Below are 12,433 nucleotides of genomic sequence, written 5' to 3'. Positions count from 1 at the left end.
CATCCTCACCTAAACCCCCAAACATTCAAAATCCTCTTGTTATAGAGTTTCTCTCCTACAGTTTTCAGATTACCATTATGTAGATGTTAGCAATCCAGTCCTCAGGAGACCAGTGCCCAAGGTCCCTGTAATGAACTGGATTTAACATGGGTGTAGTGTCCAGGTATAACCTTAGTGGGTAATCCTCTTTGGAAGCACAACTTAAGACAAGAGGTCTCAAAGTTTTTTGCCATTCGGACCTGTGAGGGATTCTTTTTCCTTAATAACAAATCTGACAGCTGGATCTTGCCAACATCCAAGCAAACTGGAGCCCTGATATCCAAACTGGAGTGCTGATATACAGCTTGTTACTTGTCCTGTTTCTGATGCTCCCAAGATACTTTGCCAAAGTTGGCCTTTTGAAGGCAAAACCCAGAAGATTTATCTATAAACTACGAATACAGTGGGGAGGGATGTGGATAATCTTGCAATTATATAAAGTGCATGTATTTATCATTTAAAAAGCGGGGTTGAATAGAACTTCACAATTCTTTTACGTTGTACTTCCTTGTGTTGGTGAAGAATTGAGGGTACTTCAGTTTCCTGGTCTGTCCATAGTAATTTAAAAAAAATGAAAGAACAGAATTAAATCACTATCAAAACCTCCATATAAGCAGTGTTCAGTACCATAGGTAAATTTCCATTTAATCTTTGCCTGCCAAACAGTTTAAGTTAAATGCACATCATGTTAGCTCCATGTATCACTTGTAATTCATTTTATCTCATTACCTGGTCATTTTTGCCCTCTTTTTATCTCTCTCCATCTTTCCTACCTTCACCTTGACAAACTGAAAACTTAGTGATACAGAAATTGTTTCTTCCTATAACTGGCAAAGTCCTTAAGCATAACTGGAAAAATGTTGTGATCCCAGTTACAACAGTATTTCTTTTCTCATGCCTCCAACATGAGCACAATCAGACTGAGTGGCATGTCTGTGATGAATCATCATACCTCATGCCCCTGAACGCCATGGCAGAAGGAAAAAAGAATCAGTCATTTCTCCCACTGAGGGCTGACAGGATATGAAACACAAAGCAAATTTGGAGGATCAGAGCTGCCAGTTTTTATATCACGTGGGACCTTATATAGGACCACAGCCATTTCCTTAAGATAAAAACAAAAGAATTTACAATCTTTTGCTCTGCATCCACCCTGAGTGGGAAGGAGCTTTCTTCAGCTGAGCTTTGCAGTAAAATAGCAGCTACACTTCTGCAGACACCTGAGGAGCCTTACTGCTTTTTGCTTTCAAGCAGTAAAATGACCTGCTATCAAACATTTCACCCACAATGTTGTTCTGCCTTCTTCAGTGGGAACCCCACTTCAGGGAGTTAAAAGAGCTCAAAAACCTGATGGATTCAAAATTTAAGCCCAGTGTGCCAAAAAAACCAGTTCTGAAACCCTAAAATATGAGTATGTAATACAAAGATTGACACAGCTTTGTCCAAAAAAATCACAGACCTCAAACTTCTGCTTCGGTCATTTTTTTTTAAACAACTCGTAACTTTGCTCAGCTTTGAACAAGAGCTGTGTAGTGAGGAATGCCAAAAGAATATTCCCCAAAACTGAAACATCACAAAAACTTCACTCAGAAACCAGGCATGGCACCGGTGCACGTTTATTATCTATGAGCTAAAATCTGACTAATGTAATTTAAGATTGATAATTACTGATGGAGGCCATATGTGTTTTTATTAAAAGGAAACTGTCAAATGAAAAATACTGTTTCCATCTGACTTTTTCTAGAGTACTTTGGTTTCAAATAACATCTCAGATTTCTATAACTGAAATAACCACTCTATATATTTACAGGATTTTTAAAGTCTCATTCTCTGTAAATGAAATCTTGCCCTTTCTTCAGTTGTTTGCATTACTCTCTCAAACAACAGTGAGGGAAATGAAGCTATACAAAAATCAAACAAAACAGAATAGCCTATTACTAAAACTTGCAAATAATAGTAGAAGCAAGAGTAATTTTTTTAAGCCAGTTTTTAACAACTCATCTGATTTTAATTTATGACTACTATTACATTGATGGGTACAAGGAACTCTGCAGTGCTGGGTGTTACAGGAGTGTATAACAAAAAAAGCCAAGTCTTTTTTCTGTATGAAGTAAAAAAAACAGCCAGCACCAGACAGCATTTGCCTGAGAGTGAAAAAGCTAAGGTGGAATAGCTGAACTCCTGATGATGATGTGTCATCCCTCTCTCCAGTGTCTTGCTACTCGAGGTCTCCAATGTGCCTAATGTGCTGCCAACTTCTAATACAGGTTCCAGAAAAGCTCCAGGGAACGACAATCTGCAAGCCTGATGTCTACATGCTAGTTAAGTTAATAGAAGCTATAATAACAAATAGACTAACGGGGCACATGTCTAGGAAGAGTCAAATTTCAGTTTTTGTAAAGTGAAGTCTTGTCTTTCAAAATTAACCCAATGCTTTGAATAGCTCAAAAAAAAAAAAAAAAAAGAACACGTGAAAGCAGCGATCCAGTCAACGCAGCCTACATGGATTTTCAAAAGGCTTTAAACGAGTACTTCACCAAAGGCTTTTAAAGAAACTAAGCCCCCACGGCAAAACAGAGGTCCCTGCATGGCAACATAACCCATTAAAAGACATAACCAGAAATTAATGGTAAATGGTCAAGCCTGCGTAGCAGAGGAAGCCTGCCAGTGGAGTACCACAGCGACCTGCACTGAGACCCGCTCCTCTTGCCATACCTGTAAGTGATCTGGAAAGGTAGCTGAGCAGCAATGCAACCAAGTTTGCAGATGATACAAACTTATTCAGGGCAATAAGGATGAGGGCAAACAGTGAAGAATCACAGGACCTTATGAAACTGAGGGACTAGACAATGAAATGGTAAATTGAGTGACTAGACAATGAAATGGTAAATTAAATTCAGTGTGGATAAGTGTAGAGTGATGCACACGGGAAAATATAACCTTAACTTCACATGTACAGTGATGGGCTCTGAGCTGAACATTACCGCTCAGGAGCACGACCTTGGGGTTACAATAAATTGTGCCATCAAAATGTCAGCTCAGTGCTCAGCTGCCAAAAGAAAGCAGCCCAAATATTAGGTATTGCAAGGAACTGAACATGAAGCAAAACACAGAACACAATTATGCCACTTTGTAATGCCACCCAGTTCATACATTGTCCCTGCTTCCAGCAGCAAGTTTAGGTGACATGCTTCATTGCTGAATATTTTGTGCTTACTTTTACAAACGCAGGAGCAAGACGGAAAGAAGCTTAATGCAGAAGAGTGACCTATAATTAGAGAGACAAAGACAGCAGTTTTAACACTGTCTGGGTCTCAGATTCATTAGAGTTCTCTGCGACCATATCAAAAATTCAAGAAGACAGCACCTTCCAGATACTTGCTGATAAACCATTCAAGAAAGAGGTTAACAAATTACACACATACAATCAATGAGCTCTATTAAAAAGCATTACTGTGTATCAAAAGCTATTGCTGAATGCACAAGCTTTACTAGTATCCAAATTACCTGGGAAAAGACAAGTTTGGAGATTCGGCTTCACTCTAGCAGTACACAGCCAGCTAAAAATCACTTTGCCATGCCATTTTGAAGCGAATAAAGATTTTAAGCCTTAAGGGTAATCACAAGTGCCTGCAAAAGGGTAAGTAGAAACAAATTAATCTAAAAATCTTTCAAGTCTTGCCCTCCTTTCCTCATTTTCTTTCCTATCAACTAGCCTGTCAAGGTACAGCTGGAATCAGAGTTTTTGGTGCTTGAACACCACAATAAATGTTTTTACCGACTGAGGTTCTGTAACACAGAATGACTAAATTAAGTCCAGGCCCTCAGATTTCTAGCTAATCTCTACACATCTATACTAAACCATCCACTTCTTGCTTTTAAGAGAAAGGATTTGCCTGTCTGCTAATGGACTGATACGACTCGTATCTTTGTCTAATTGCATGAGCCATGAGACTGTTCTGGTTTTCATTTGGATTGTTAAATATCAGACACAGAATTCGTCAATAGCAGCTAGGCATAGTGTACTCTCTACTAACTTATATGCACAAAATACTGTTTATTCACTTCAAATTTGCACATGCATGGGTGTAAGAGAAATACACTACCACCACAATCTATAAACAATCAATACAGTACCTTTGCCTATCATATTTTCTACCTTTCTGTATTCTAATATATGTTGGAAGAAAAACCAGAATTGTGACAAATAATCATTCTTTAAAATTAAACTCATAACTGTATCAAGTATGAACGTTAAGTATTTTTCAACAGGAAACAAAACTATGCAGGGTATTTCATTAGTTTAAACTGTTAGCTAAGAGTTGCTACAGGAGAGTGAGGATGGACTAATAACACATGCTCTAAAAGAAACAAAGTCATGCATTATTTTTTGCTTTTGTTCTAGCCTTACATGTCATTAAAAATCACTCAGGAGTTATTTCAGTTCAAATGTTATAGTATTCCATTATGCAATAAGGATTTCTTTTTCTATTCCTTTCCTATAGCTGTAATTCTCTACCACTGAACTGTAATTGAAGTTTCTTTCTTTTTCGAAGGCACACTTTTTAATTCATCCTGTCCAAGCATGTTTTTATGACACATCATGAAGGACACTCAGCAGGAAGCGCTACAGGAAAGTAAGTCCTGACTACCAAAAAAGCTTCTACGGGAAAGAAACAGCATGATTTAATTAAAGTAGAATGAAGAAAGCAAAGTTAGTATTAGCTGGTACAAATGCACTAAAATTTTCAGTCACTGCAAGTGGAAGTCAATGAAGCTCTTCAGAGAAATGCCTTCAGTGTTCTTAAAGCAATGCAGAGAATTGGTGAAGCTGTGACAGGCAGCAGACTAAACCCAAGGCAGCCACATCAACTCACTGACTACAGCTCTGCATCCTTCTATCAGACAAGACAACTTACATTACGGTACGACTACAGTTACTCGCATTAACCAGAGAAAACCACACAAAAATCAGGCAATCGCCTCTCCCCTCTCTTTATTCTGCTGTTCACTACAAATTACGTCATGATTTGTCTCCTGAAGTGAGAAAAGAAACATTAATTAATCACAGAAACCCTTGGACTGTTAGAATAATCGTTCCCTTGACCCCGTGTTATTTGCAAAGGGCAGGGCTAAGTCGCCGCAGGTACAGCAGCTGCCTTTGAGCCCTGGCAGTAGCACTGGGCACCTACAAATCACAGGAGCAGAGCAGGTGGGAGTGCAAAACGGCAGCCAGCCCCTTTCCAAGTCCTGACGCACCCTGAAACTTTAATTCTGCCACGCGGTCAGAAAACGCTGAATAAATGAAGTTTTTCAGAAAGCCATTCTAACTAGAGCTCCTCATTACAGATCTAATTACAAGCTATCTTTATAATGTACACCTGACAACACTGCGTAAAGCACTATGCTTTAAAGGTCAGCGGAACTAAAAGAACAATTTTGCTATTTATAGTAAAGAACAAACTTTTCTTATTGGGCTGTTTAAGCAGCCAACCCTTGAGTTTAATGTAATTAGGGAGGGGATATTCAATTTACAGTATCCACAAGTAATGATAATTACACTGGTTCAAAAAAGCTGTTGGTAAGCATAAGAAACCTTTGTAATTACATCCCGTTTCCAAAATGACTTGAGCACCGTGAACTTGAAGCATTTCAGCAAATGAAGGCCAAGGCACATAAAAGGAGAGCTACGGTGCTTTTAAAGCTGCACTGTTTAACATAACGAGCCGCCCGACCAGAGGGAGATCGCAAAACGCGCTCCATAACTCACCCTGACAGCCCATGCCATCTCCTTCCCGCTCACAAACATCCATTAAGAAAAACATAAGCTGGCTCCCTCATTGCCTCCTTCCCATCCTTCGCCAACATCGCTCAGCTCCCCTCACCGAGCGGATCCGAGAGTCAGTGTACGTAACACCACCGGGCTTCAGGAGCCCGTCTCAGGCTCCAGCTGCAGATCCTGTCATGTTTGGGAGAGCGCTGGTGCTGCGAGCAGGGAAACGCCGTCGTGTCCCCCCCGCTGCCAGCCCCGCGCGTGTGGCAGATTAGCTAGGTCAGCAAGCCGCCAGGACCAAGGTGAAAAATAAACAAATAACCACATTCACAGCAGCTGCAGCGATCGCCCTCTGGAAAATTATTCAGGCATTATGAGGGAGACGGTATTAAACGCTGCCACTTGCAGCTTCACGGCTCTCTGCGTATTCGCAACAGCCTGGGATGAGCACTTAAGGAGTATCACAGGAGAGCTTGCCCAGCTGAGCAGCTTCCATTAAGTTTTTGTCTTAAAAGGAGATAGCAGGAACCTCTCTGCCTGATAGGCAAAAGCCTTGTCATAATGCATTAATAACACAGCCTTGCTCAGGTTTCCTTCAATGAAATCAGGCAGGCAGCCTATGAAGAAAATGCTGAGCGAACAACAGCTTCTCCATAGACAACGCAACAAACTTGCCACTACTTGGCACCATTTGGTGTCTGAGACAAGGATGACCAACGCTATTCGACAAGACCTGCCAGAGCCCCTCAGGGGTTCTAGCGAAGAAACCCACAAACCAAACAGTAATTCCTCAGCAGGATGCTTGGAAGTGAAATCTTCATATTTTAGCTGCAGACATAAATGCACCGGTCTGCTTTTGCTACGCCCAGGGCAAAGCTGGCAATTTACTCTGGTAAACCATTTGCGTCCACAGGGAAAAAAGCTAGAAGAGGTGAGGTAAAAAGCAACAACTACAATATCAGATTATTGCAAAAATTAACAGGACTATCACAGCTCTTCCATCAGATTTTAAATTCCTCTGAAGCCTCATTTCTTTCCGTAGGAGGGAAAATAGAAAACATAATTGAAGTTATCTGTTAGGTAAGGAAACAAGCTCAGGCTAACTGTCAAGATAAAGTCACTAGGACGGCATCAAAGCAGGGCGGGCAGAACATGACTTGTTTTTTGGCTAGTGCACATCCATTCATGCAAAGCTAACACACACCTGTTACGTTTGAGTATAACGTATTTCCTCCTGTGAGATCTGTTCATTATGAAGAAATGAAGAAGAAACGTACTCTCATTGGCATTTGATCCACTAGCATTTCATATACACAACATTGCTTCAAATGACAAAATAATCTAGTAATACAGTAATCACCTGCCATTTCAATATACAGCATTTGTTATGATCCAAAGTTTAAATAGTCTTCAGCATGAAAACTAGTACTACAAATTTTATATTTACTATGACAGTGTTTCCAGGTAATTCAATTTTTAAAAGATGTTTTATCATCATGTAACAGAAGCAGTCCAAATGTATAAACTAATTTTGTACAATTAGAAAAAGCAATGAATGTACTGAAGATGGCTAATTATTGATTTTAGAACATCTGTGTCACAAAATCATCTTTTGCAATAAAGTACGTTTAGGTAATTTGTGAACAGCATAACATTATCGCTTCCCTAAGCTCCTTTGTGTTTCACTTAGGCATGATAATTTATTTTGAATGTAATATCTGTCTTTAAAATATGGTCTATAAACCTTATTAGAAACAGCACTATTAGCATGTCGAGAGATTGCTGTATGCCAGCAGAATGCAACTGATTGAACAGAAATCAATAAAGGTATTTAATGACTTCATGAGAAAAATAAGTGACCCTCACATCCTTTATGGATTAATGTCACTTACGTGCAACACATTGCATAATGCTGACACAGAGCCACTCAAAGCAGTGTCACTTTTCATATGAGTGCCTTAAAACCTTATCAAAGGGAAATTGTGTTTTAATGCTATTTCAGATGTCATTTTTGAGAGGATTTTTACAATCCCATTTCATAAAGCAGAAAGCATGATCTGAATTGTTACAAGTAGCTTTTGTCATTGGCACATGTACTAGGTCACCCTCTGAAGCTAGCTGGTGAAATGAAATCCTGAACACAGGAGGAGGATAACACTTTGAAACACTACTCAAACAACTTCTTTACTGTGGTCTTTCATCTCCAAATACACCTTTAGCTATATGAATCTTTAATTAATTACCAACAGCATGATTTGCTAAGGGAAGGGAAACTACTCCTCACAGTCAGTCCTACAGCATGAGACAGATGGGATGTGAATTAAAAGGGAGGAGGGAAATACTTAAACGACACAAGTACTATGCCATTATATGAATGCTTGCCTCTCAGTCCCTGAGACTAAGACCAGATCTCTTAAGATTAAGGCTGTCTGTTCATCTTCAATACACTCTTTTTGTATCCCATTTTACAGCTACTCACCAAACCATTCCATGCCCTCATTCCTTTATTTTCACTTTGACTAAATTTGGAAATATGCAGTATCTACTAGGTATCTCTTTTGTGACATTAAGGCTCCTTTTTGGGAAAGAAACAAGTCAAAATCAGGATGTTAACATGCGTCTAAGTGGGTTTTGCCATCACCAGCCTGCATTTATGATTCCTTTGGAATAAACCCAAATGTAATTCAGGGAGCTGATGTTTGAGTTTCTTATTCTATTCACCATATTATCTACCATAATTTTATGATCAACACGAAGAAAAACAGAAGAACAAAACAAAACCAAAATATTTTCCCTAAAGATAATTCGGTCCCAGCTTTCATATGCAGTTTTCACCTGAAGAAATATGAAAAACACGCATTCAGATAAAACAAGGAAGCAAATGCAAAAGCTTTTTCTGACTGACTTCAGCATTTCCTTATTCCTCCCCAAAGGATATGAAAACTCCTCCAGTAAATGTAGCATCATAATTGGCTATAATTGACTCCATCCTTCAATTTTTAAGGCAATCTATAAAATATGGATTGTTTTGTCAACTGGGAGACAATTTTGTGACACCACACTGTTTATCTCGTTACAGTGATCTCGGCTACACTCGATATCATTTGTTATACCTCAGACTACCTTATTTCTGCTGTAATCCTGGACCTCTCTACATTTAATGCACTGCACACTAGTTATCTCTAACAACAAACATTTTGAGTGCTACCAAAAGGAAACTGCTTGCTGAACATCACTGGATAGGGGATAACAGCAGCAATGATACGGTAGCAGGTGAAGCACTGCCATCGTATTCAGGCAAGCAAGCTCTATTCCAATACATCAGCATACTTCATGCTGTATTGTCATTAGTTCATCTCACGACTCACAGCACGTGAATCAGAAGGGATGGGGGACAAAAAGAAAAAAAAAAGTTTAACCGCCTTGTGGCTGTTTTTCTATTACACTTCCTCTTCTTCTGCATTTGCAACATTTTAATGCAAACTGATAACACTGTAGCCTTACAGAATGTTACCACATCATGGTAGTTTGCAACAGACTCTTAGGTCACAACAATATGACGATTTCTGAATGGGAATGAATGCATCTGGCCATTTCTATTAGCTGAATAAATACAAACACCTCACAAACACGGCAACTTCAAACAGAGTCAGAATGACAGAATCGACTTTTTTTCTATGTCTTCCAATAATTATTTTTATTTATACATTTCTCGTTACACGCTACAACGCTTCAATTGAAAACTAAGGTAAGTAGAAGGAAGATAAAAACTAAAATCTAAAAAATCCAAGTACCGATAGCCACAAAACTGCAGCAAATGATTGATAGAAACATTGATGTAATCCTGTCCATAGCAACAGTTTAATTATAAGCATCTTGGCAGTGAGCCTGCTCTATGTGTTGATTTTCCCCAGCAGAGAATGTCATACAATCCATCTTTGTGTTATACTCTACATGACTGCACGGAGAGGCCAATCAAAGGGGAACAAGGAACAGAGAAGTTGTAGTAAATTACTGGGGTGATACAGGAATAAGTATGTTGGCCATGAATAATTTCACTCCTGATGATAAGCAAGCCTGAGAAAAAAGAGGGGTAGAAAAAAAAAATACCAGGAGGGTGCTACCCACAACAAAATAGTACTATAGTCCTTAATTACAGTGATTACAGCATACAACATACAATACAACATACAGCATACAACACTCCTCTCTGGTGAATGGCATGAATTCCCGGTACCCATCTTAAAGCGCCCCCTCTCAAATCCCTGCTCCCCAGATCATGACTGTTTTGCCACCAAACACTGACAGGATCAGAGAAGGACCCTGCAGTCCTGGGCAAATAGGTCTCCCGTGAGGGACGTGGGTCTCACGGGCCATGGCTGCATTAGACATTGCAAAGCAAAGCATGTCAATGGGAGCAGATCTGCTGTGTGGAGCAGCTGCTGCTGAGAGCCCGACAGCCCTGTGATTCGTATTTTCAGGGGTTCGTTTTGGGCTGGCTCCAGCGTGGTGCTGCAGGCAGGAGCACGCGTGCAGCTGAGGATGGGGAGAGCGCTTCTGGAGCGCGTTTTCCAGCTTCATGCCACCCGGCCAGGCATCAGCGCGGGTGCTCTGATACCATTCCGTGAGAGAATCAAAGCCAGGAGGTTTGCTGAAAGGCCACACTCCCAATCCATACTAATACATGAATACAGTATGCACATCACAGGGGCGGTATAACACCATCAGCGAGGTGCAGGGTTCACTCCACTAAGCCAGAGGGCGAGGAAGCAACAGGGGCAACTTCATAATAAGGGTGTAAGGGGCAGGGACCTTCAGAGGAAAAGGCAGCAGTGCAGGTTCAGAAAGGTTTTTAATACACGGTGAAATCTGATGGTGACTGTTTCTGAAGATACTTGTAGGTGATTTCCGGACAGGAAAAAAAAATATATAATAGAATCATATTTTATAATTAAACTTACTTCCAATTTCTCTGTTGGAAAGTGTTTGTTAAAAAAACCCAAACAAATTAAGATGCAATGAATGAACTCTATTCAACAAAATGAATACAACAGCATATTTCACAGTCTATATGCAACTGCATCTACGGTGTTTATTTACAAATTCCCTTGAATTCCAGACCTATTTTTTGAAGCAACACTTATGAAAATCTCCCTGAAGTACTGAAACAGCGGATTCAGATTAAACTATCTGTTCTTTACTTTAAGGAAACATTCTGGTAATTTTGAAGTGTGTGAACAAAGGTTTCTTGAAATTCTGTTACGCTATTACATGTGGTAAGAAAACCATCAATCATCTGTGCAACCCAGTGTCCACATTCACAACTTAACTCAATAAAGACTGTTTTTAGTTTCTATTAAGGTATTAATATTTTATATATGTAACCACATAAATCAATGAGAATACTCATACACGTATATACATGGATCATACCATGTATATGCTTCTCTGAAGGATGCACTGAAAACCATTTTTAAATGTGAAATAATAGCACTCTAAAAATGAGCTTCCTAAAGTTTATAAAGATTACCAAGAGACATATTCAAATCAAACATGATTTTGAAATTAAGAGTTAAACTTATGCCACACAACTGTTGTTCCACTCTATATTTTGTAATTGCAGATGTGTGAGTATTCCCACCTCCAGGATTCTGTGGCTGCATCGCAACATGTGAACAACTTTTTGTTTGTTTGTTTAAATAGTGAAAGTATGGGCACCCTTTACGTATTATGCATTACCTATGAGACGTATTTCCTACCTATGTGCTTTTAAACACAAAAGTGTCAGAATCTAGGAAACTCTGGTTTACACTAGTAGCTCTTCCTCAAAATTTACTTAAAACAATGAAACACAGTGGAGAAAGGGTTTTTTTTTTTTTTCTTTTCCTTTTTTTTGGGGGGGGGAGGAGGGGTGGTAAAAGATAATTTTCAGTTCATTACATTACAAAAATCTATTAAATCACAGAACTAAAATTAAATTAGGTATTTAAGCTCTAAAAAGCATACGATGCTCATCTGTGTTGTTCCAGATATGGTCATTTTCAGCCTTGCACTCAGGTCTCCTATTTCGGCTCACAGTACTCAATAGGTACTCTGGTTTTCTAAACAATGAGGTACTAAGAAACGTCCATACTTTTTATAAAGTCCTTTTGTGTATCATCTCATTTTTTCAGCACCATTGTAGTTTGCCAACAACAACAAAAAATATTGTTTGATCGTCTTTTTACTGTAGAGATTCTCTCATAATAAACGCATTTTCTAAAATACCTATGTGACTGTACTGATCGAATTATTAGCTGAATAAAACACCCAGCTGATTACATTGAATATTCAGTTAACTTATTTACCCTTCAACAGCTAGATAACACAATGAAAAGAGAAAGCCACAGGAACTCCTGGTAAAGATACTCTGTCAAGACATTAATCAAAGTTGGAGTAACATGAGCCATGACATCACTCCTCAGTAAGTTCACCTTGCTATTTCCACAAAAAGGTAATTCAAAAAATCTTCAGAAAAAAAGTAAAATGAAACATCAGTGTCACGCCCGGGTTTCTGAGAGTGAGCAAAAATGGGAGTTTGCTCTCAGGCACACGGAAATCCATAGCATACGGTGCTTTTGA

General features: G+C 39.2%; 1 protein-coding gene across 16 annotated transcripts in view; it reads right to left on the bottom strand.

Moving 5' to 3' along the window:
* The window catches only part of TENM3 (teneurin transmembrane protein 3), a 512,354-nt gene that overhangs the window by 185,064 nt on the left and 314,857 nt on the right, over positions 1–12,433 (bottom strand). Inside the window, exon 1 of one of the 16 annotated variants that reach the window (XM_065634168.1) lies at positions 3,547–3,580. The exons of the other annotated variants lie outside the window; for them this stretch is intronic. The gene's annotated coding sequence lies outside the window, so the exon portion shown is untranslated. Of the gene's footprint in view, positions 1–3,546; positions 3,581–12,433 lie in introns of those variants that run through there. 16 annotated transcript variants of the gene reach the window in all.

Source organism: Caloenas nicobarica, chromosome 4 (genome assembly GCF_036013445.1).
Source record: "Caloenas nicobarica isolate bCalNic1 chromosome 4, bCalNic1.hap1, whole genome shotgun sequence".
Classification (NCBI taxonomy): Eukaryota; Metazoa; Chordata; class Aves; order Columbiformes; family Columbidae; genus Caloenas; species Caloenas nicobarica.
The sequence above is the reverse complement of the archived record's forward strand: the minus strand, read 5'-3'. Positions and strand labels throughout refer to the sequence as shown.